Source organism: Cydia splendana, chromosome 17, assembly GCF_910591565.1.
Source record: "Cydia splendana chromosome 17, ilCydSple1.2, whole genome shotgun sequence".
NCBI classification, from domain to species: domain Eukaryota; kingdom Metazoa; phylum Arthropoda; class Insecta; order Lepidoptera; family Tortricidae; genus Cydia; species Cydia splendana.
Window position 1 is genome coordinate 5,507,558 of NC_085976.1, and position 22,734 is coordinate 5,530,291.

At 36.0% G+C, this 22,734-nt stretch overlaps 1 protein-coding gene and 1 long non-coding RNA gene across 2 annotated transcripts in view; one reads left to right on the forward strand and one right to left on the reverse strand.

The window, feature by feature from the left end:
* Positions 1-20,357, reverse strand: part of LOC134798703 (lachesin-like) — a 101,552-nt gene extending 81,195 nt beyond the window's left edge. Inside the window, exon 1 of the mRNA XM_063771088.1 lies at positions 19,712-20,357. The gene's annotated coding sequence lies outside the window, so the exon portion shown is untranslated. The remainder of the gene's footprint in view (positions 1-19,711) is intronic.
* The window catches only part of LOC134798737 (uncharacterized), a 432,480-nt gene that overhangs the window by 326,053 nt on the left and 83,693 nt on the right, over positions 1-22,734 (forward strand). The gene's annotated exons all lie outside the window — the stretch shown is intronic.

Here is a 22,734-nt window from a genome sequence, read left to right on the forward strand (position 1 = left end):
AAACGTATCACTTTCTGCGCACCTTTTAGAACAACAACGACACACTTTCAGAGCATGAGATATGAAAAATGCATTTCCGTTCAATAAACTTAAAAATAAGCCAATTATTTGTATTTTTATTTTATAGGTGATTGTTTCAACTTTCATTATTTATTTATTTAGGTAAGTACTTAAGCCTTATGCCATAATAAAAAAATCCTGCAAAATATTGGCTTACCTACTATAGTGAACTATGTTTTCATTTTAAACTATTTAATTATAAATGAAGTCTTTTATTTATTGCATTATTTATTGATAACACGTTTCATTAATTTTTACAACACGACATGTCAACTATAATAAGAATAATGGGTCCCGCAGCGGCGGCGGCGCCACGATCGAACACGTAGCCATTAAAACCCTGCAGTTTACGAGTATATATCCAGGCATGTTTATCAAGTTTCCCTGTAACGTAGTACAGAAATAAGAAGGACAAAAGCGGGCGTTCCCGAGGGAGCCATCGCCGCTTATTCTTAGAACATAATTAACTCTTTAGGGACATCTGCTTGCTTTACTAGCAGTCGCCTATTACTTGTTACATGATAGTCAAATCAATGAAGCTTAAACTTGGGTTGAGTTTTAGTCATGCGATAATTTTGTTATAGAAATAAATATAATAATATTATTAACGAGTGCTAAATGAATTAAAATATAAATTGAAAAAGATAAACTTATTTGAGACAAGAAATGCCCAAACAATCAAAGTCAAAAGCAATTTGAATAAAAGCTCACGCAAAATAGGCACCAATCGTCGAATTGCGGAAATCTGCCCGCATTACAATAGAATACAATTGAACAAAGCTATGTTATTCTGTCAACTTCTTTGAATAGTTACAAAAACCTACTATACTAGACAAGGCGTATTCAATTGAAAACATTACTTAAATAGTGAATAGATTCAGGCGTTACTTTGCGGACATCCATATTAATTAAATCCAAAATATTTCTTTGCTAATCCGCGAAAAGATAACGTGCTAGTCAATCAGTGCTAACCCGTTATACTTACTTGCGTATTTTTTTACATGCAATGAATGCTAGTAAAATAAATACGCAAATAAATATAACAAACCACCACCAAAAGAACAATTAAATACTCGACACGTGTTTCGCCTCTCTACGAGGCATCCTCAGGAGATGTTGACGGTCTGACACCCGGCAACGGATATTGACGAATACTGATCTGAACTGTTCAAGAGTTTAAAACAAAAGTACGGAACGGCTGAATATAAAGTTCTGTTCGGTTTACGAGTTGGTTGACTCGCATACAACCGTAAAATTATAAGTGCCTAGTAGATTTTAATCCCTTCTTTGATTAGACTAATACTGCACTTCTGTGAACAAGTGTTCTCTGAATCCGTAATCAAGTAGATATTATCAAACATAAATGCATACATTTCTGAGCAGAGTGTTTATTCAGGGGGCACAATACAATACCTACCAATATATGTATTTTGCACTTTGAAATGTACTCGTTTATTCATGTGTGCGTTTTCACAGAATACATGCTTTAGCAATCAATACGTTTTAGATACCATACCACCTGATATAGCTATGTTAATTTCATATTAAGTGGTGTTCGGACTGCAGTATGCTAAATTTTAATATGCCGCCGTCATATTTAACATTGACCACTTGACCAGTTACTAAGTTCAGGCAAACACTCATCCTAAGGAGTTATAAAACATATCTTAAACTGAAATAAATGTCATATACTAAGAAAAAGTGACCAAGGCCTCCGTGCCATAGGCTGGAATCGAACCAGCGTCCTCTGCTATCGCGGCAGCAGCGGCAGCAACTGGAGGCCTTGGTCACTTTTTCTTAGTATATGACATTTATTTCAGTTTATTATTTATATAGTAATGTTTCTACTTGAAATAAAAACAAATTAAAATATATTCTGAAAATAATTTAATTTGTCCTAATACTTCTGATAGTTGTAAAAAATATCTTGATATTAAAATCATTTCTAAGCATTCAGAATGGACGAATTTCTATAATAGGTATTAATAATGAGTGCGAGAGCTTTTATGATATTGTTGTCCAATTGGTATCAAAATTAAAGTTTCTGAATGAGCTCCCGGTTATCTTTACTGCGCGCGGGGGAAACATTAACATTTATTAACAATCCTAAGCTCCATTTTCTGGAATTATTCCGCTTATTTAAGTTCCGTTGTTTTGTGGAGTGCTTTTAAATTTATTGCCAGTTCTGCTATCACTTATTGGTTAACGGTAAAACTTTTTTTTTCATTAGTTTATATAAGTAGATACATAATATATTTTCAAAAATGAATAAACATGTAAGTAGATACACTTTGTATGCAATTTTTACTATAAAAAATAAAACATTTATACCTACGTTAAAATTTAAAATGGGCTACGTCCATGGTCTAATAAAACATGGTCTTCTCTTCCCAGAGTGACACGGGCCTACGTCACAATAACATTGCCACTTTATTTCAATATAACATGTTACATGGGTACATTATACCTATGGTTAATAAGTTAAAATATTTCTTAATAATTTTATAATTTTCATTTATATGTATTTTATCTTAAATTTTACAATAACACGTCATTTTTAATTATTCGTTAGCAATATCTTCCGATTCACGAAAGAAATTTCAGACGTTCGGGTAATTCTGTTTACATTACTGGCAACACAGGATAGCGCTGTCACATTTGACAATTCGGATCTAGATAACTTCATGCCCTGACCGTCATCCTTGTCGAACGCGTGTTAATTGTTATTTCCTTCTCGCTCAGTGTCAGCAGTCGCAGTGTTTTCCAAACTTTTCACGTCGTAAGCTTGGTAATTAATGTGTAACTGTGAATTAGTCAAACGTTTTCAAACGTTTGTCTTGTATAGATAAATAAAGTTTAATTTAATACATTAGATTTGTTTTATTTTACTATGTTTCTACATGAATAACTTAAAATTAATGCCGTTAAAATAATTTTCACCGTTGGTTAAAATTCTCCCACATTTTAAAGTTTGAGAACCTGTAAACAGCATGATGACGTAGGCCCGTGTCAGTTAGGTCATACGCGAATCTCGGAAGAGAGTACCAGGCGGAGTATATTATTATACCATGGCTACGTCTCATTTCAACGAACTTACGGCCCGATTCGAACTTAGAATTTAGAAACGATATGGATTAGATATTAGGTGGTATGGAGGTGATATAGAAACGTACCTAAAAATACAGAGTATATATAGTACATAATTAAAGATTGAACAGTTCGTTGATTGCGTGGTGCAACCCGCCCTCACTCAAATATGAGTAACATTCTAATGCCATTAAGGAAGCAATCAGGGGACGTTTTATTTGAACCGCTTACATTTTTATTGCGACGAACATCTGTCTATACAACTTTTTTTTTGGTTTCACGTGTGACAGAAATTTGATATGTTTTGTCTGTCCGAACTTGAACTTGTACACTTATGTTGTTATTTATAAACATCTTGTAAACTTGTTTTGGTTATCAATATCAATATTTACTTTTAAAATAACTGCCCGATTCGAACTTTAAGATACGTCAATTAATAGATCTAGCAACGATAAGGATTAGATGTGTCAGTGTCAGTGTCAAAAGTGACGTTTTTGTTTGAAGAAACGTCACATTTGGCACTGACATATCTAATCCATATCGTTTCTAGATCTATTAATTGACGTATCTTAAAGTTCGAATCGGGCCGAGAGTTACAGGATAGGGTAGTTTGACAGCTGATATTCTCAGACCAAATTAACGTTCAAAAATCTGACCTCTAGCGTAAAAACTTTTACCGTTTATTTTATTTTCACGCGCATGAAAATTCAGGAAATGAATTTTCCCAGATATTAAACTAGGACGCATCGAGTTTCCATTTTCGTAATCCCCAATATCAAAAATTCATCGAAATCGTCAAATCTGTTTTCGGGAGTCAGATTACATTACATATGCATGTACCTACTTGGAATTACTGCTCATTTACAGACCGTGCGGCCGATTTTTGAATCCCGAACGCTCGATTTGGTCACTAAAATCTGTGGAAAACGGCGAAATTAAATGCTATTTTTGCAATACGAGTGATAGGAAGTGTGAACCTAGTGGTATTTAATGACCACTCGTTTTTAATTTTATTAGTAGAATTTAAAACATGCCTAGTAGTGGAGAGAAAGTGCTTAGAAGAAAATAAGAGAACACGAAATCGGCCCATGTATTTGCGGCGGTAAAGAGATAATTGAAAACGAGTTATTTTTTTATTATAAATTAAATTTCAACGTTCAGAAAGTAAATATTGATTACTGTTCAACATATGTTTTTGGATTTAAGACGGTATGATACAAGTTAAATAACCTGTCATGTATACGCATCATGCCACATGCTTTTAATTTTATAAGAAGTTGGTAAGATCTTCCAACCAGCCCTAACACGTTTCGAATAGTATTTTTTTCTAATACGATTTTCTTTTGTCTTTTAATAGACATACTACAGGACTGCGCGCTAGCTATTTACTCTACTAAATGAACAAGCAAAGAACCAGATTAATTATTACTAGGCCGGCGCAGGAATTCAATTTAACCTGTAACATCGAGGGCCATGACGAAAGTAATTAGTGACCCATACGAGCTCGCCTTTATAAATATTGCAAGTCATGTCATGACCCTGCCCCGTTTCATGTTACAATTTGGGTACGCATAAAAACCATAAATTGGCGCAAATGTAACGTATACATATGTGGTTCACCTTAGTCACTTTTGAGATGAGTTAAAAGGATAGTGGAAGTCGACATCTCCATGCAAACGTTGTCCCTATTTTTTTCTGTCAATAGTGACATTTGGAAAACTTTATGATATACCCTCACAAATTGTAATATTCAATTGAAAATAATAGTAGATTTTGTATAGGGTCAGTTTTTCTACATTGAAACAATCGGACACAGTGTAACTTTGCGATATCTCGGAAACTAGCCGTCTGTCAAGCAAGGGCAGGCTCAGGGACCCCCAGCACCTCCCCAAAACACGAGCGCGCCTCGGAGAAGGAGCACGCTGCTACGAGCATTATTGTGAATTCGTGCAACAAAAGTAAATTTTTTCATTTAAGTTTCGCAATTTTTTACCAAGATATAGACTCGAGTTTGGCGTTTTTTAAGTTTTTGTTATGTTCTATGTGTATTAAAGTTTATTTGGAGCTAAATATTTTTAAATTTCTTTCACTCTTTGGTGCAGTTTTTATTAATTGATTAAAAAAACACCCCCTAGTCTCACAATGAAACATTTTTATGTAGTATACAATGAAACATGATGTTCACTGAACACCAGTACCAGCACACAATGAAACAAACTCATTATTTTTTTAAATAATTAAAGCCTATGTGCTAAATTGGTGAAACTAAAATACCATGAAAATTGGTAATAATTTGTCTATCATATGACAAAATGTAAGATACTTAACTTTAGGAATGGCTGAGATAGGATGGCTTATATGTTGAATGTTTCATTGATGGCAAGGTTAAAGACACATGTCTTACATTGAAACAGTCGTGTATAAACACTACGTTGCAAGAAAGTGTATGAAATCAAGCATGGAGATGCTCAAAACCCTCCCGCGTCTACCTAGTTGGCAATCATGCTCCGTGGACATAAAAGGCGCCTTTTTCGCAGCATGCCGTACCTGCCGACCAGATTTTCGATTCACAATGAAACTCAGGTGTGTGTACAATGAAACAAGTCTTTCATCAATTCATTTCAGCAATCTTATAATGATTCCATATGTCGGAAACCTTTTAAATAACTAATTTCAGCCTACCACTATTTTCTCCTTTCCTATCTCATTATTTGAGTGAAAGCATATATGTATTAATGTCACTTATTTATTACACCGTTTCAATGTTTATTAACGATGTTTCATGGTAGACTATAATTATTACATTTGTTTCACTGTAAAAATCAGAGTGTTTCATTGAAAACATGCACAAGTACACAATGAAACAAAACTCATTTTTCAAAAAAAGGCTTATAACACAGGAACTGTTACAGATAAGTAGAAACCAAGAATGCCATATGATAGCCAACGAAATTGTTTATCTTCATACGAAATGTCACACTCATAACTTTAAAAACACCAGAGATAGCAAGGCTTGAACTTTTAGTGTTTCATTGATCAACAAGTTACCCTAATAAGGTAATACAATTTGTGTGCGAATTTTTTAAGAAATTGTCAAGTAAAAAAATACATTTTAAGTTTTGTCCCTATTCACCCCAACCATCCCTATTCCCCCCAGTTGACGGTTTTAAAAATATCAAAAATATTTATTTGTATGTATAACATAGTATACTTTCAGTGTAGGCTGGCAAAGTACCTCACCTTTATGTTTTCAAGAAAATATTAAACTTGCTAACTGGTACGAGTGTGTGCCTGTCTTAAATAGGTAAATTCTCATTTATGGAAAGATTTTACATCAATAAAGCCTTTTTCAGTAAATCAGCTTTTACAAAAATACGGAAACGTTTTCTCCGCAGCAGTTAAATTTTAACTAAGTACAGTTTTTCGCACCCAAATAAGTACCTATAGTAAATTTTAAATGGATTCCATGAAAATCTACTGTATCTCACTTAAGTTACATTTTAAATATTTCTTCGGCAGGCTCAGATTTAAAATTACCAAATTTTGAATTCGAGTAGGTATAATTATTTAAAGAGTGGTTGTTAAATATTGTGTTTACAACTTTGCTTCAAAACATTTTCATTAGGTATGAATAATTATCATGATGATAATGAGTTTCTCCGGATATTTATTAATGAAGAGGGTTTTAAATTATGAATTTGATCTTTTGAACAAAATTATTGGATTTGGGTGCTTATTGTACCTATTATGTATTTAAAACACATAATATACATCGACGCTGGAAAGGAGAAATTGGATAAGCGACATTTTCAGAGATATTGAGTTATATACATCGTTGGAATCGCCAGATTTTTCTGCATCGAATGGACTAGGTTTCGTACCCATCTGACGACTTTAGTGTCCATCCAGTCGGTGATTTGGAGAATCGCTGGTACATTTAAGTTACTAAACGACTTAGTTTTCAACAATTTTTTGAAAAGTGGAGATTAGATAAAAAGTTATTCGATGTAATGAACCTTAGAGTTTTTTACTTATTTGCCAGTTCAGCTTAACCTTAGCTTGGATAATTTTGCCTTATGACAACTAACCTTTCAGTGTCGGTTAACTATTTTTACCTGACCGAATAATAGCTGTCTATGTCATATGGATAAATTTACTTAACCCTTTACCGCATATGGGTCCAAATTTGGAACGTAATGATATTATTCTCGTGGATTAATATAAGCGTCATCTGTTTTACTGAACTTGTAAGAGGTAGAAACTATGAATACTACTGAACGTTTTCTGTACTCGATACAGTTTCTAAGTAGTGTGTACTCCATATGACGTTATCATTTCCACCGACGTGCGGCAATTTTACTTGCAAGTGTGATTGACTACTTTGTAATTAGCTTTTCGTTGTTATATTTAGTGCAATAAATAAATTTCCAGCGATGAGTATTAGAAAAACAGATGCCGCGAGATTTTACGGTAAAACACGTAAGCATTTATATTCAAATTACTATGTATGATGTCGTGAAAGTTTGTTCCTGAAATGGAACACTATGCGTTACAAGCTAGAAGGAGGGGACTAATATGGAACATTATGTATTAGTGTTTTTTTTATCAGTTTGACAAATATGGAACCTTATGCACTCAGGCAAGCTACTTCTTTATTTTATTTTTATTAAGTTAGGTACGTTAGCCGCATTGTTAATAATCTGTAGATAACCGGTGACAGCTGGTAGCTACAGATAATCAATTACGATCAAATTACTTTACTACGTCAATGACAAACAAGCATACGTTCCGTATGGTGGTAAGTGGCTACCATAGCCTAAGCCTTACCAAAAATAAGTATAAACTCAAACTCAAACTCAAAATATACTTTATTCATGTAGGCCTAGCAACAAGCTCTTATGAATCTTAATTAATCTTAATCTAATTATCAGAGCATTTTATTGATGTTAATATTATTCCATATAAAAATAATAAATCGTTTTTGAAAATGTAAGTGATTTTTTTTAAACTTACATTTCCATACATATATTGCATACAGTTCCAAATTTGACCACTTTAATAATCGGGCTCCGGTTAGCCACTAATGCATAAAGTTCCAAATTTGGAACAAATTGTTATTTACTATTATTTTTAATTGGGTCGAATATAGATTTTTTTCACAATTTTTTTTATGTTACATTTATAGTGTTAACATTTATAGCGGTAAGTAATTACATATATTTAATTCGGGAAGAATAAAAAATCCATGCGGTAAAGGGTTAACTGTCAAATGTGAATTATTGGCGTTTATCATTATTTACCTAATTTCAGATATAAATTTTTTGTCGTTTATTCCATTTTACCTGAAGTTTGTTGGAAGTTACCTAGTAATTTTTTTAACTTACCCAACTTTATTTTTGTTGTTATTTTTCATAATATCAGAAAATGCCAAGTAACGGAAAAAATATATAAAATAAAATAAAAATATGTTAATCTAAGGTATGAAAAAACGAGATAATATATTTTCCTATTTTGGTTTCAAATATAAATTTCCCATTCTTGTTACCTCGTAATTAAGTTGACTCTTTTAAGCAATTTTGATATCAAATAGAAATGGTATACTTGGTATCTTAAGATTCGTTACATGACTTCTTATTTGAAATAAAGCTATACAAATTCCTTAAATGGTGTTTTTTTATATGCGTAGGTATGACAATCTTCCTTGTGGTTGATAACTATAAAACTCATAGAACGTAGATGTATCATAGGTTGAATGTGTCGCATAAGCAGCTTATCGAGTTTGAAATTGCTCCTTAAAAAGTGATTAGATAATTCATCTTGATTTGTTTTTTGTCAAATTTTACGTATATACTTTTTTGCTTGACTATAAAATAAGCATACTTTGCAATAAGTTAGTTTTTACTCGATCAATTCTGACAACAAATTTACCTTGGAGTTTTTTACCTGACTAATTTCTTGTGAAACATGTCGGTAAGATAAATTTACCTAAATTTATTTTTACGACCATTTTGCTTAAGCGACACTGAATTCTTAAATAACTCATTTGAAGGTAAAATAATAATAGGATAATGTAGAATACATCACTATAACCATATAAAATGTCTCATTTAGGAAATACGTCATCATTAGGAATTTTAATGATTTTTTTTTAGAAAGTCTTGCAGTTTTTTGGCTCACCCGTAAAGTTAGCTGCGTGTCGCTTATCCAATTTCTCCTTTCCAGCGTCGACATACTTTTTTCGGCTGTGATTTCTATTATAACGTACAATTGATTTAGAAAATACTGTACTTGCTGTCATTAAAATGTAAGTAAAAGTTTTCTACATAAATAGAAAAGTAATTTTTTCACGATTTTTTATTTTATCTTATTTTAAATGTTACTAAATGCGACCTACAGTCTGTATGTAGATCATAGTTACGAATTATAAACAAAACGGTTACCTTTAATGTTAACGAAATACATCTATATTTTTTTCTTTAATTAAGTAGATGAAATAAAATTAGCAAATAAATAAATAAATTACATATCTATATGTAATCTTTTCGATTTATTTATTCACGTTCAAACGTTTCAAAATTAAACAAACTAAGTGCTTTTATACTCGTATTGTTTCTTCGTTATAAACAATATATTAAAGAAAATGGGATGAAAAATGTTAAAGAACGGCTCACATCTAATACACCCACATGTCTGGAGGGCACCCCCGTTCGTTTGACCGAAGTGTGCAACGGACCTTGTAATTATCCTGTTCACACTGATGCATCTATTAGGTCTATTGCAGCAGCTCATAGTGGGGTGTTTGAAATATTCCACCAAGTAAGAAATATTCGTTCGCATTGTCTGCTTTGTCTTTTGTCTCTTTGATCCCGGGCATGCTAGTTTTACTATTTATATAATTAATATTGCTTGAAATCTCACCTTTGAACCAGTAAAGACGCGTTTTAACACAGTGTTCGGAACAGTTCTGAGCGCGCAACCGTTCGTACGTTCAGTTAATAGAAACACTTGCTCCAATAGTAAATGGGAAGAGATAACATTTGCTCCAAACAAAATGTTTGAAATGAAATAATAACTATGCAGAGTTGCAGACTAAGGACACGAGAGACACTTCAATATCAAATATTCACGAACCCGATCCTTTGCCGAAGTTCATAACTTTAAATTGTATGTCGGTACAAACTAACTACAACCAGCATTTCGAAACTTCGTTAAACTAGTCATCGCAGAATTTCGCATTACACCATTCCTACTAATCATATTAATTTAACAAAAATTCATAAACTTTCTTAACGTCACTTAACTATTTTCATTTAACCTTCATCACTAAACTTCCAGCGTGTTCAGGTCATACCGTCCGTCATAAATACGAGAGCCACCAAACATAGGTACCTAATTGAAAAAGTTTCGACGGGCTTAGCTGATGTCGGGGCTGCTTAGTGATGTGCCGTTACCAATATTCCCATCATCGGGAATATTCCCACAATATTTCACAAAAATGTTCTTATTCAATTCAATTCAATTGTTTTTATTTCAGATTATGCATCCATATCGTGTTAGTTACATCTTATACATTCTCATAATAAATATCTAAATTTACTTTAGTATACACAAAAATATCACCACGCCAATCATTAAAATGGTAACTAACTATTCCAGCTATTAATTTTAAAATTTGGTTAGGTATATAAAAGATCTAACGGGAAAAAACCCAAATATAAGTCTCAAATTAAGGTTAATATGGGGCAGATCGGCATTTTTTTGTTACGAAGACGCTCAGAGAGAGTGAGAGAAGAACACGAACCTACTGAGAGTACTAGGCCTTAAATTAGCTATCTGGGATCTTTAATACCCGTCAAGCACCCATACCGATTTGACGGACACAATTGTATGGTACGTAAGAGTATATCCCCAGCTAAAGATGGCGGTGACGACACTTCACTAGAACTGCATAGTCGCTCGATTAACGTTATTGCTGTTATAGCGGTGCCGTTTTGCTACGAGGATAAATCTAAAGGTGAGGTTATTAGAAAAAGTTGGACCATTAGGTGAAGAAGATGGCTGAAAGGAATCTGGCTTGTTGGTGCAAGCTTTAAAATATAATATATTTTGTAGGTACTGTAGTTTTTTATGTTAAGCGGTTCTTTTGTTTTTAGTTATTCAAATTCTGAGTGATAGTTTAACTAGTAGTTAGTTTATGTTTAATGACTAGAGACTTCAAAACGTTAAATTGTACCAGAGTGACAGTTTTCACAAGACCCTTAATAATTGAAACACCTATACTAGGTACCTTTAGGTTACATAAAAGGTAGCCTTTTTGCTGATTAGGTAGGTATATTTATGTATGTTTTGAATTTTAACATTATTTGGAGTAAAGTATTATGATAATTGTTTATACGACAACGGTTTCACTCACTTGAATTTTTAGTCGCAGTGTATATTTTAAGCGACTAAAAATTCAAGTGAGTGAAACCGTTGTCGTATAAACAATTTAAAACATGTCTCACGAAAGTTTAATATCGATTATTATGATAATTTTAATATTTATTTTTGTGCTCAAAGCTCTTGTGCGTCTAAGAATATAACATTTTTAACCGACTTCAATTTCATAGAAGGAGGAGGTTCTGTATTCGGTTGTGGCTATCTTTTTTTTTTTTTTTTCTATGTACGTTCATCGATTATTACGACATCCGTAGACCGATTTGAGTAATTCTTTTTTTGTTTGAAAGGAGCTACCTCCGAGTTGGTCCCATTTTAATTTGGTTCTGTTCTGATGATGGGATCCATGAGGAATTGAGGGAACTCCTCAATTTTTAAAGGCACATGCATGGTGTTTTGGGCGTTTTCTTAAGCAACTCGAGCATTTTCTCCCGAAAACCACAAATTTGATGAAGTAGACCTGATGATGATGATTATTTTGATAATAATGATGATGATTTCTTTAAATGTAAGTATGTTCAGCGATTACTCCGGCACCTGTGATCCGATTTGAGTAATTCTTTTTTTGTTTGGAAGAAGTTACCTCCAAGGTGTTTCCGTACTATTTTTGGTTCTGGTCTGATGATGGAATCCATGAGGAATTGAGGGAACTCCTCAATTTTTAAAGGCACGTGTTAAGTGATTTCGGGGTTTTCTAGAGTAACTCGAGCATTTGCTTCCGAAAACCACCAATTTGATGTACTGCAACTGTACCCTTACCACGAGTTTGACATTGACATATTCGCTAACGTCTTATGCATCTAAATGTAACTTTTTATGCATCTCGCTCACGCTTAGTACGAGCGAGATGCATAGGAAGTAAGTTACACACATGCTAACGAATATATCAATGTCAAACTCGTGGTAAGCTGGTAAGGCTACTGATCGGGGGTTAGGGTTAGGAGTTAAGGGGTCAGGGATTAAGGGGTCGGGGAATGGCGGTTGAAGGGTTGCTGGTTCAGGATCGAGGGGTTCCTGGATCAGGGGTTGATCTGCTGTGAGGTTGAGTGATCGGGGGACTGAGGGATTGTGTCAGTGGCGGGGCGGGCGGATGGATTTAGTTGACAGGAATTATAATTTCCCAGACGGACTCGAGAAAATTCCTGATTACATAAATATTTACTAAAGTAATAGGTACACGAATTTAGTGTTAAACATGATCTTGTTTTTCATTCATGCGTCGCGCTCTAAACAATGCGTTAAAACTAAAAATTGTAAAATAAAAACTTTTTACAAAAAAAATGAAACCGACTTCAAAAAGGATGAAATAAAATATTATCCTTTTTTATGTCTATGCGTTACCAACTGATATGTTTGAAGTCGGTGCCAAGCCAAGTAGTAACAATACCAGTCAAAAATAATCAGCTTTATGGCTACAAATCCCATTAGAACTGTACTAATAACTATTATAAATGTGTTAAGAATTCTGTCTGCCTCTTTGTCGCCTTTTCATGGCTAAACAACTGAACCGCTTTAGGTGAAATTTGGCAAGAAGGTAAATTCCTTGAATTGTTTTATATTTTGAAATGTAGTCCTCTGGATAAGGGACGGGAAATAACTCAGTCCCAATCCCACACTTGCGTGCTATAGACATTGCGTGATATAGCATGAGTAAGAAATGCTCTTTAAAAAATACGACGGCAAAAAAATGCATTTATATTTACACTGATGTGCCGACAAATATGGTACGGACTGCGCCAAGAAGGTTTGATCGTGTGTTCTGAGGTGTGTTCTTATGTCCAGTCGACATCAATTATATGTTTACACTTTTGCACCTTACTCCTTTGTAATAAGGCGAAAAGTGTAAACATATTTTTAACGTCGACTGTACCTACAGAAAGTACGTTCATTGTCGTCGTGTAAAGCAATCCAACGTAGGTAAATCCTTATCGAATCGCACCAAAGTCATGGTATGCTTCAAAATTTGGCTTGGCACCGACTTCAAACATATCAGTTGGTAACGCATAGACATAAAAAAGGATAATATTTTATTTCATCCTTTTTGAAGTGGTTTCATTTTTTTTGTAAAAAGTTTTTATATTAGATAACGTCTGACGTAGGTACCTATGTATTTTCCTGTAGCGTTTTTAATCGTTTGTCTCTTAGACTAACGCTTAAAGTTAAATACAAATTTGATAATTTGGGTTTACCAAAGCAATATTTATTTATATTCTAAGGAAATTACAGATTATAATTATTTCATGTTAAGAAAGGTTTAAACACTTTAGCACAGTAGATACTAAGCTATATTGTATTAATGTGTATATTTTTTCAAGTCTGTAGTGAAAGAAAAAATATAGAGGTAATAAGTACATATTTATAGAATTAAACAGGAATAAAATTAAGTACGCTTATTTAATTAATTAATACAATTTTCATGATATATAGTCCAAATTTATTTAAAAAAAAAAACAGAAACCTCGACATTGACGTTATTGTGTCTAAAAATAACAACTCATATTTCCATACAGAAACTATGCGACACAAAAACAGCGCAAAAGTTACTAAGCATACACGAAATTCATACCGAAAAATACTCTTGTTATTCCTAGCACAAAAGGCTTAGAAAAGTTTTAGTATGCAGCGGGAAACTGTAAAGGTTTTTAACATGCAGTATTCTAGTCCTAGGTATTTTTTTAAAGGGCCTACTTGGGTCGATCAACTGAGCGCCGCCCTGTTGGTCGTCCAAATACCATTGGGCAGATAGAGTGGAGGCAGATCTCCGTGAGCTCGGCGTCGGCGAAAGCTGGTGGGATACCGCCTTGGACCGATCAAAGTGGCGTGCTCTTGTGTTGGAGGCTAAGACTCATTTTGGTTCACCGCGCCAACCAAGTAAGTAAGTAAGTAAGTAAGTAGGTATATTTTTAGGATTCCGTACCTCAAAAGGAAAAACCGGAACCCTTATATCACTTTGTTGTCCGTCCGTCTGTCCGTCCGACCGCCCGTCCATGTGTCTGCCAAGACCCTTTATCACGGGAACGCGTGGAGGTATTGAGTTGAAATGGTATACGGTCCCTTGAAGCTATAAAAAAAATAAACTTAAGTTAACATAAAAAAAAGATACGGTCTTTTATGCCACAAAAAAAGTGTATTTCGACACTCGAGGGAATCAAAATTGATAGGGTACTTCCCAATGACCTAGAATTAAGACATTTAGCAATATCGTCTTACACTACAAATACAGGGAAAAATCTGAAAAAAAAACAGTTAAATTTATACGGAACCCTCGGTGAGCGAATCCGACTCGCACCTGGCCGGTCTTTTATAACGTCGTAATAAAAATATGCGTAAAGTTTGCCCGATACGAATCACCTTGCTGTGTCGTGTTTACGATATTTTTATGATATCCGTCATATCCGTGGCTACTAGTATAAAAGATCAAAAATATGCACCGTTTTTCGTTAGGCCCTGGTATAAAAATTACTGTATAGGTTCAGTCGCCAAATAAAATTTATTTATACAGATTGCTGACATATATGAGTGAGCAATCTGTCAACAACAACAAACATCCGAAATCCGAATCCGAACACTGCTAAAGTATGAGTGAATCCAAAATTACGTTTTATTTTTGGGTATCTGCCTATTTAAACCCTTATTAGTAGGTGTAGGTAATAATAATAAAGAATACCGTACTACAAGTACTTACCTGCGCCTGTTCTCGAGAATGGTCGTGCCACGCTCTATTGGGATCGATCTATCATCACTGACAGAACTATTGTAGCCAATAAGCCTGACATCGTGATAATAGATCGATCGCAACGTCGGGCCGTGCTCGTTGACATCACCATCCCCCATGATGAGAATCTCGTGAAAGCCGAGAAGGACAAGTCCAGTAAGTACCTAGACTTGGCTCACGAGATAACCGCCATGTGGGATGTTGATTCGACGATCATTGTCCCGATAGTCGTTTCAGTGAACGGTCTAATAGCGAAGAGTCTCGACCAACATCTTGAGAGACTCTCGCTAGGTGGTTGGATCAAGGGTCAGATGCAGAAGGCGGTGATCTTGGACACGGCGCGGATAGTCCGCCGGTTCCTCTCTCTGCGGCCCTGACCACCGGTAGCTTGGGCCCTGCCCCGCTGCTGGCGGCACCCTAGGTTAGGTTTTTTATAATGTGTTTATATTAATTTTTATTGTTTTGTAAGTGTTTTTATATTTTACTTTTATATTCATATTATAAATAACCTAACTTAAGATGAGAAATGAATAAAGAGAATAAAGAATAATATACATATACTGTAACTACCCGTAATTTAATATTATGAAATAAATAAATCTAAATCTAATACGCGTGCGTTAAAAAAACGACTAACGTAATGTACGCAACGTACTCTACGTACGCAATGCGATGCAGCCCTTTCTTTAAATTTCCGCATTTATGTCAAAAGGTCGATGACATTATCCACACCGAAATACAAAAAATTATCAATATCAATATAAACAACAGACAATTTATTCACGCCACATTACCTATACGGTTTGGTGGCCTAGGTATAAGGCAAATATCTAGTGTCGCATTGCCCGCTTTTCTGTCCTCCGTTCATGGTACGCTATCCCTCGCTGGTAAAATCCTTATCCCGTCACTACGTGACTTCGAGGTAGCGTACCTGTCGGAAGCAGAAAATGCATGGCGTTCGGCCTGCCCAGACAAAGACATGCCGACCGAAAAATCCACACAAAGATTGTGGGACGAACCGCTCTGCCGCCAGGTACAAAACTGGCTCCTCAATTCAACCCATTCTAGAACAGAAAAAGCCCGTCTTCTTGCCTCTTCACAACACGAATCCGGTTTCTGGCTCCACGCTTTCCCCTCTAGTAACTGCGCAACTTTATTAGACAACAATTCTTTTAGACTGGCTGTCGGCCTTCGCCTGGGTGCCGAAATAGTTGTCCCCCACCGCTGTCCCTGCGGAACAGAAGTTGACGGTCTGGGCTCCCACGGCCTCTCCTGCCGAAGGAGTGCCGGTCGTCTGTCCCGCCATGCCAGCCTCAACGATGTCATCCGTCGGGCCCTTGTCAGCGTGGGCGTGCCGGCCGTGTTAGAACCACCCGGCCTGGCGCACGACGATGGCAAGAGGCCCGATGGCATTACCCTCATTCCATGGAAAATGGGGCGGCCGCTTATCTGGGATGCCACATGTGTGGACACCCTAGCGCCGTCCCATCTAGCCGCCACGTCACTAAAGGCTGGCGGAGCGGCGGCAGAGGCTGAAGCCCTAAAGCGCCGCAAATATGCTGGTCTCTCTAACAACCACATATTTGCGGCGTTTGCGGTAGAGGCCGTGGAGCAGCGACGCCCATATCCTCTTCCAGGAAATAAAAAAAAAATTACTGGAGACCTCGGGTGACCCTAGGGCTGGCTCATTCCTAGGTCAACGAGTAGGCATAGCCATCCAGCGGGGTAATGTAGCCAGCCTCATGGGCACCCTTCCGCAGGGCACAGACTTGGGGGACCTTTCATAGGTCTTTCATATTTTTTCTATTGTTGTTTAATTTTTAAGTAGGTTTGTTTTAATGTTAGTTTAGTTTTGTAGGTAGTTTTAATTTCAGGTTACATTTACGTTATCTTCTCTGTTGTATTTGTTAATTATACCTATTATAATTAGTGACATTATGAGATAAATAAATCATAGTATAAATACATTATTTTTGTGAAAATTACAGTTTTTTGTTGACGTAATATTAACGTGCTTAGTAAAGTATTATGTTACCAATGTGCCTTGGTGAAAACTAGTTTTTACTAGGTAGTTTTATACACATAATACAAAATCAATGTTTTTTTTCTTAGGAAACGCTTCTGTCGGTTCTGGCGCGAGTTCAAACTCTAGTGCGCGGTAAACGCGTTTTCTCTAGTCAAACCTAGTTTTAACGGAAAATGCGGTAACAAACAGTATTAGGTAGTATTTCCACAAACGGGCCTGAAAACTTACAAATGTACTTAAGTCATTACCTACTATATAAAAATAACACAATTAGTACCTATTAGATCTCTAAAAACACATAAATACAAGGTCATCATAAAACAAAAAAAAAAAACAGAAAAAACCAAACTAATAACAACTAATCAAATAACCCACGCAGAGTCATTCCAGGCGCAAAAGTTCCCACCACGCTCGCTGCGCTTCCGCGTTGAATCGCAAAAAAATGGCAATGCAATGCAATAGCAAAATGGCATCGCAATGGTTTGGTTGAATCTCTAAACTATGATTATTATTTGTTTAATATTAAATAGAAGACGATGTGAATAAATCAATTAAAAGCCTCCTTAATTATAATAAGCAAAAGGCATTTTGTATGAATAGTAAATTACAAAATCCTATATAATCCCTTACCGAAATATCAAAGATCCCTGAATACACACAGGGTTTTTCCGGGATAATGAAGGGTTCCCTCGGGATAAGTTGAATACTGTTATACGGGACAATTTAGTTACATCCAAAGCTAAAAATAAGACGTTAATCCCGAAATAACTATCAAACGAAACGGCAATGAACGGTTTCTGTCTGTTTACTTTTGAAGTGAAACTTACACTCTGTTGCTGAGTTACTGATAGATACTTTCTCGCTTCACATTTTTTTTTAATTCTCACATAAAGTTTATAGGTATTCACAAATTTACTGCACCGACTTTAACGCGACACAGTGTGGAAGTGCCATAATAAATGTCATACGCTCATAACTATACAAACTTACTGCCCGCGGACCCATGTGTAAATTTCATTAGCCTTCATCCATACTGCGTTTTGGTGCCTAAGTGGTCATAATCATAATAAAAGTCCTTATAGTTAATGAAAGTTAGAAGACACTTGTCTACAAATGCTTTGTGCCAAAAATTATTGAGTCGTAAAATTTTTAGGCAAACGCATACTATTTAATCAAATTTTCTACTCGTTTTGTTTCTCAATAGACTTGTAAACCGTAGCTGCTCCGTATCTCTCTGCCGATGCCGCAGCGCAAGATCTTCGACCATCTCGAGCAATAACCAATGACCTTTTATTTATGGCAATAACGGATTTCAATAGGGATTTTTTAATAAAAGGTATTCTCAAAATTTTATTTAACCATTTGTCGTAAGTATATTTGTCTCGTCATCGTGTATTTAAGAGCTTGGGCTCTTCTCAGTGGATAAATTTCCATTCGACCCTATACTGTGCCATCTCCTTGATTTTATACCACATGACGTTTATTTTTTCTTTTTTTACTTAGTTAAAATGTAAGTGTTACTTGGCTTCCCTCTATTCCACCACGAAATGAAATCGTCGTCGTAAAAGGTGTCTACATCTTTCCTCTTCGATGCTCATTCGTTTTCAAAAGGCACCTCTTCTCTTCATGGTTGTCTAGTTTGTAGGTAAACTATGTGAGGTGTGCAATAAAGAATATTGTATTGTAAGTATTGTAACTTTTCAAGATGTTGCTTTTCGAACATTACCAAAAACATGCACCAAGAAGATATTATTTTTTTAAACCGCACGGTCGAACACTAAGGTACCTGCACCAAAGAAGGCCCATCGTTATTATTATATTTAATTTTTCTTATGTTTAATATGAACTTGCAGTTTTGTCTATGGTGCCTACTAGCAATTAAATTGAGGAGAAAGTGTACCGCAGGATTACCTATCTATATTGCTAACACATTTTCTTAATAATTAAGAAAAATATATTTAAAAATACCTACTAGATTTTTTACACTTGGGTATGTACAAAATATCATTAGATATTTACTTACCTACCACTAGCTTTTCGGTGAAGGAAAACATCATGAGAAAACCTGCATGTAACATCCGCGAAGAAATTCAGCGATGTGAAGTCCACAACCCGATTTTGGCCAGCGTGGGGACGCCAATCCCTCTCACGTACGAGAGGAGGCCTATGCCCAGCAGTGGGACGTAAAAAGCCTGAATAATTATTAGATTCTTTTACAATACTTTCAAGTTAGCATCACGGGAAAGAATCAATAGACAAATTTAATATTTTATTGATTTCAACGTGTGACAAAATACTAAATTATAAGCTTATTTTGTTTTTCTGAAATAAAAAAAAAGTTTCTTAACATAAAACAAAAATCTATGACTAAAAGTTTCTAAACTTACATCAACCGCTCCTCAAAATCAGAAAGTCCCAAAAACCGTCACAAACTCAAAACATCTCATTAGTACACAGAACAACCACTTTATACTAATTAAATATAACACTTCTGAAATCGAGTTTCAGTTCGGTCGCGTAAACTCGCGAGCCCGCCCGTCGCGCACGACTCAGCCTCTGAACGGTCCAGAGACATCTAAAAAACAACTCCTTTAAGCTTATTGCTATAGCGTTTCACGTCAAAACTTCACTTGGTATTCCCACACCATTCGAAATCTAACCTTACCGAACCCGCATAAAGGCGAAAACTGTATTCACACTTACACCCTTCTGCGGCTCGGGTAGAGGGAGATAGGGAAGCACAGATGCTGTGCGCATGCGATTTTGGGAGCTTCACTCACATACGCAGTGGCGGCTATCAAGTTTGCCCTTATCATGAGTATTTGCTATTCTATTTTGAACCGTTAGTGCGTATGATTACAGTAGTTTTTCGGGTGTTGCTTTTGACTGGATTTGACCATAGATCGCTGAAGAGGCTATTCTCTTGTAGTTTATGGCTATAGGTGTGCCGACAGTGCTACATTGTTTGAGTAGGACGCTCTTGTTGTGTGTAATCGGGCATGGGACGTGTGATAAACAGTGGTCAAATAGCGAATACCTTGCGACATTTGACAAGTGATCAGGATTGCAAGGGATTATCTCTTTTGGACATTATAATTGATTGCTATCACGATACCACGGTTCATGAGATACAGCCTGGTGACAGACAGATGGACAGACAGACGGACAGCGGAGTCTTAGTAATAGGGTCCCGTTTTTACCCTTTGGGTACGGAACCCTAAAAATTAACCTGTGCTAGTGATTAATTTATATCGACTCATGTCATCGATATCAATATGAAGCAATTTCTAAATCATAGTAACAATAAACGTGACTTTTCCTCAAACTAAACTTTATTAATTAAAAACGTCAGCTCATAATTACCTACATCAAAACTTTTTTCATTTATTCTTACCTATTGAAACTATAGATATCCTACATCTGAAAATTGATTCACACGTGTATCTACATACAGTGCGAATGAAAGTGTAGGCACATACTGCCGTATTCGAACTTCAAGATATTCACAAGAGACGACACGTACTAGATCCATTCTAGATACGTTATAATTTAGATATCAACTAGTTCTCTTTTGCAGCGCAATTCGGGCAACCAATGTCACTTTTACGTTAGGTAGCGTAAGATATCTATTAGATGTGAATTGGATCTCTAAGTCATATCCTGAGGAAATCGTTCAAGAGTATCTCCAGAATCGCGCAAATATCATATTTGACAGGTTAGATCTTAAACATATCGTTATCGTATCTTGGTGATGTCTAAAAGATATCTAATAGATATCAATTTCAAAATCCGAAGCGAGCCCCTAATCTGTTGTAAATTGTACAATTGTCGATATTATCTACGATAATCAGTTTCTAGTTGCCATCGGGAAAGGTGCCACAACACTGAATTTTCATATACATTTTATTATATACCGACATCGACACCGAGTAAGGCGCTTTACGTGTCACGCCTACATTACTCCGCCCGCCGTGGCCGAAGAGGTGGTGGAGTACGTTCGCCGGAAAACTGGCTACACGCTGAGGGTGCACCAGCTACAGTCGCGTCACTATGTGCACTTCAGTTCATTTGTGGTGCGCTGCGCGTGCCGCAGCCGCTGCAGGACACCATTGCAAGCGCGGACTTCTGGCCGAAGGGTGTGGTGTTTCGGCGGTTCAGGGGCAACCTGCCGAACCCCACGCCGAGTCAGACGACGCTACGGAGCCACGCTGTTACGTCGTCGCCCAAATCTAATGTTTAGTTAATTTCATTTTTATGTGTATTGTTTTTCTTTGACTTTTATTTTGTAGTTTCACAGTGCCTTGGTTTTATATTATAATGTAATGCTGTGTTACTTATTTGATCAATAAATAAATAAATTATGAAAATTATAATAAGGTATTCCAAATCCTAAATATTTTGAATTACTAAACGTCGGAATTATAATTTCACGCTAGTTAAGGCGAAAAGTTATGTACAAAAGGCGAATTTAGGGTACGTATTTTTGCCAACACTATTTTACATGTTTGATTGTTGGTAGTCCTAAATAACCAGGCTATGAAATCATTGATCCGGCCAATTTACCGATAGATCCAATGTTCTAATCAAAATACAGCCCCAGGAACTAATACTACATACTCACGGTTATTTTAATCAACGTCATGTATTCATTGCGGCTGATTGTCGAGAAGATATTCTTCCAATTAACCTGTGCCAATCAGACCCGTCATTCAAGTGTGAACCTTACGACAACACGATTGAGTTAGTTTTACTAAATTAATTTTGATCAGATAGGAGGTTTGGGAGTTTTGAATGTAGTGTTTGTAGTATAGTATTGAGGTATCGTGATTGCTCGGAATGGTTCGACAAACAGCGAAACACGCATACAATTTGCAAATATGAATAACGATTGGTGGAAAGCCCAAAGGCAACAACGCTGCATCCACTAGTATATCCTACGTGCAGTAAAAAAAATGACGTTTTAGTAATGTCTATAAAATTAAGCAGGCTATTAATACGTGGGCAATACCTACCGAGAGTTTGTTTGTTGGGGCCTACTTAGAGATGACGCAGTGAAATAAAAACATTTATATATTGTTTAAAAATATAACTCCTTATAATTTTTTCGAGGTACAATTTATTTGGGTATGATGTGTATTATTAAATATATTAAAAACGGGTCACTCACGTATTTTAAGTCGAAAAACGCTCGACATGTTTCACTCCGTACCGAGGAGTGTCATCAGGAGCTTGCGTTTACGGTGACGGACTGGCGCAGACTGCGGGCCGCAGCTCTATCTTTTGACAATAATGCCATAAATGAGGGTAGTTTCTCACCCCCCCTGCCGCCACCGGCGCCTGCGCCGAGTCATCGGGCGCGGAGAGCTGCGGCCCGCAGTCTGCGCCGGTCTGTCACCGTAAACGCAAGCTC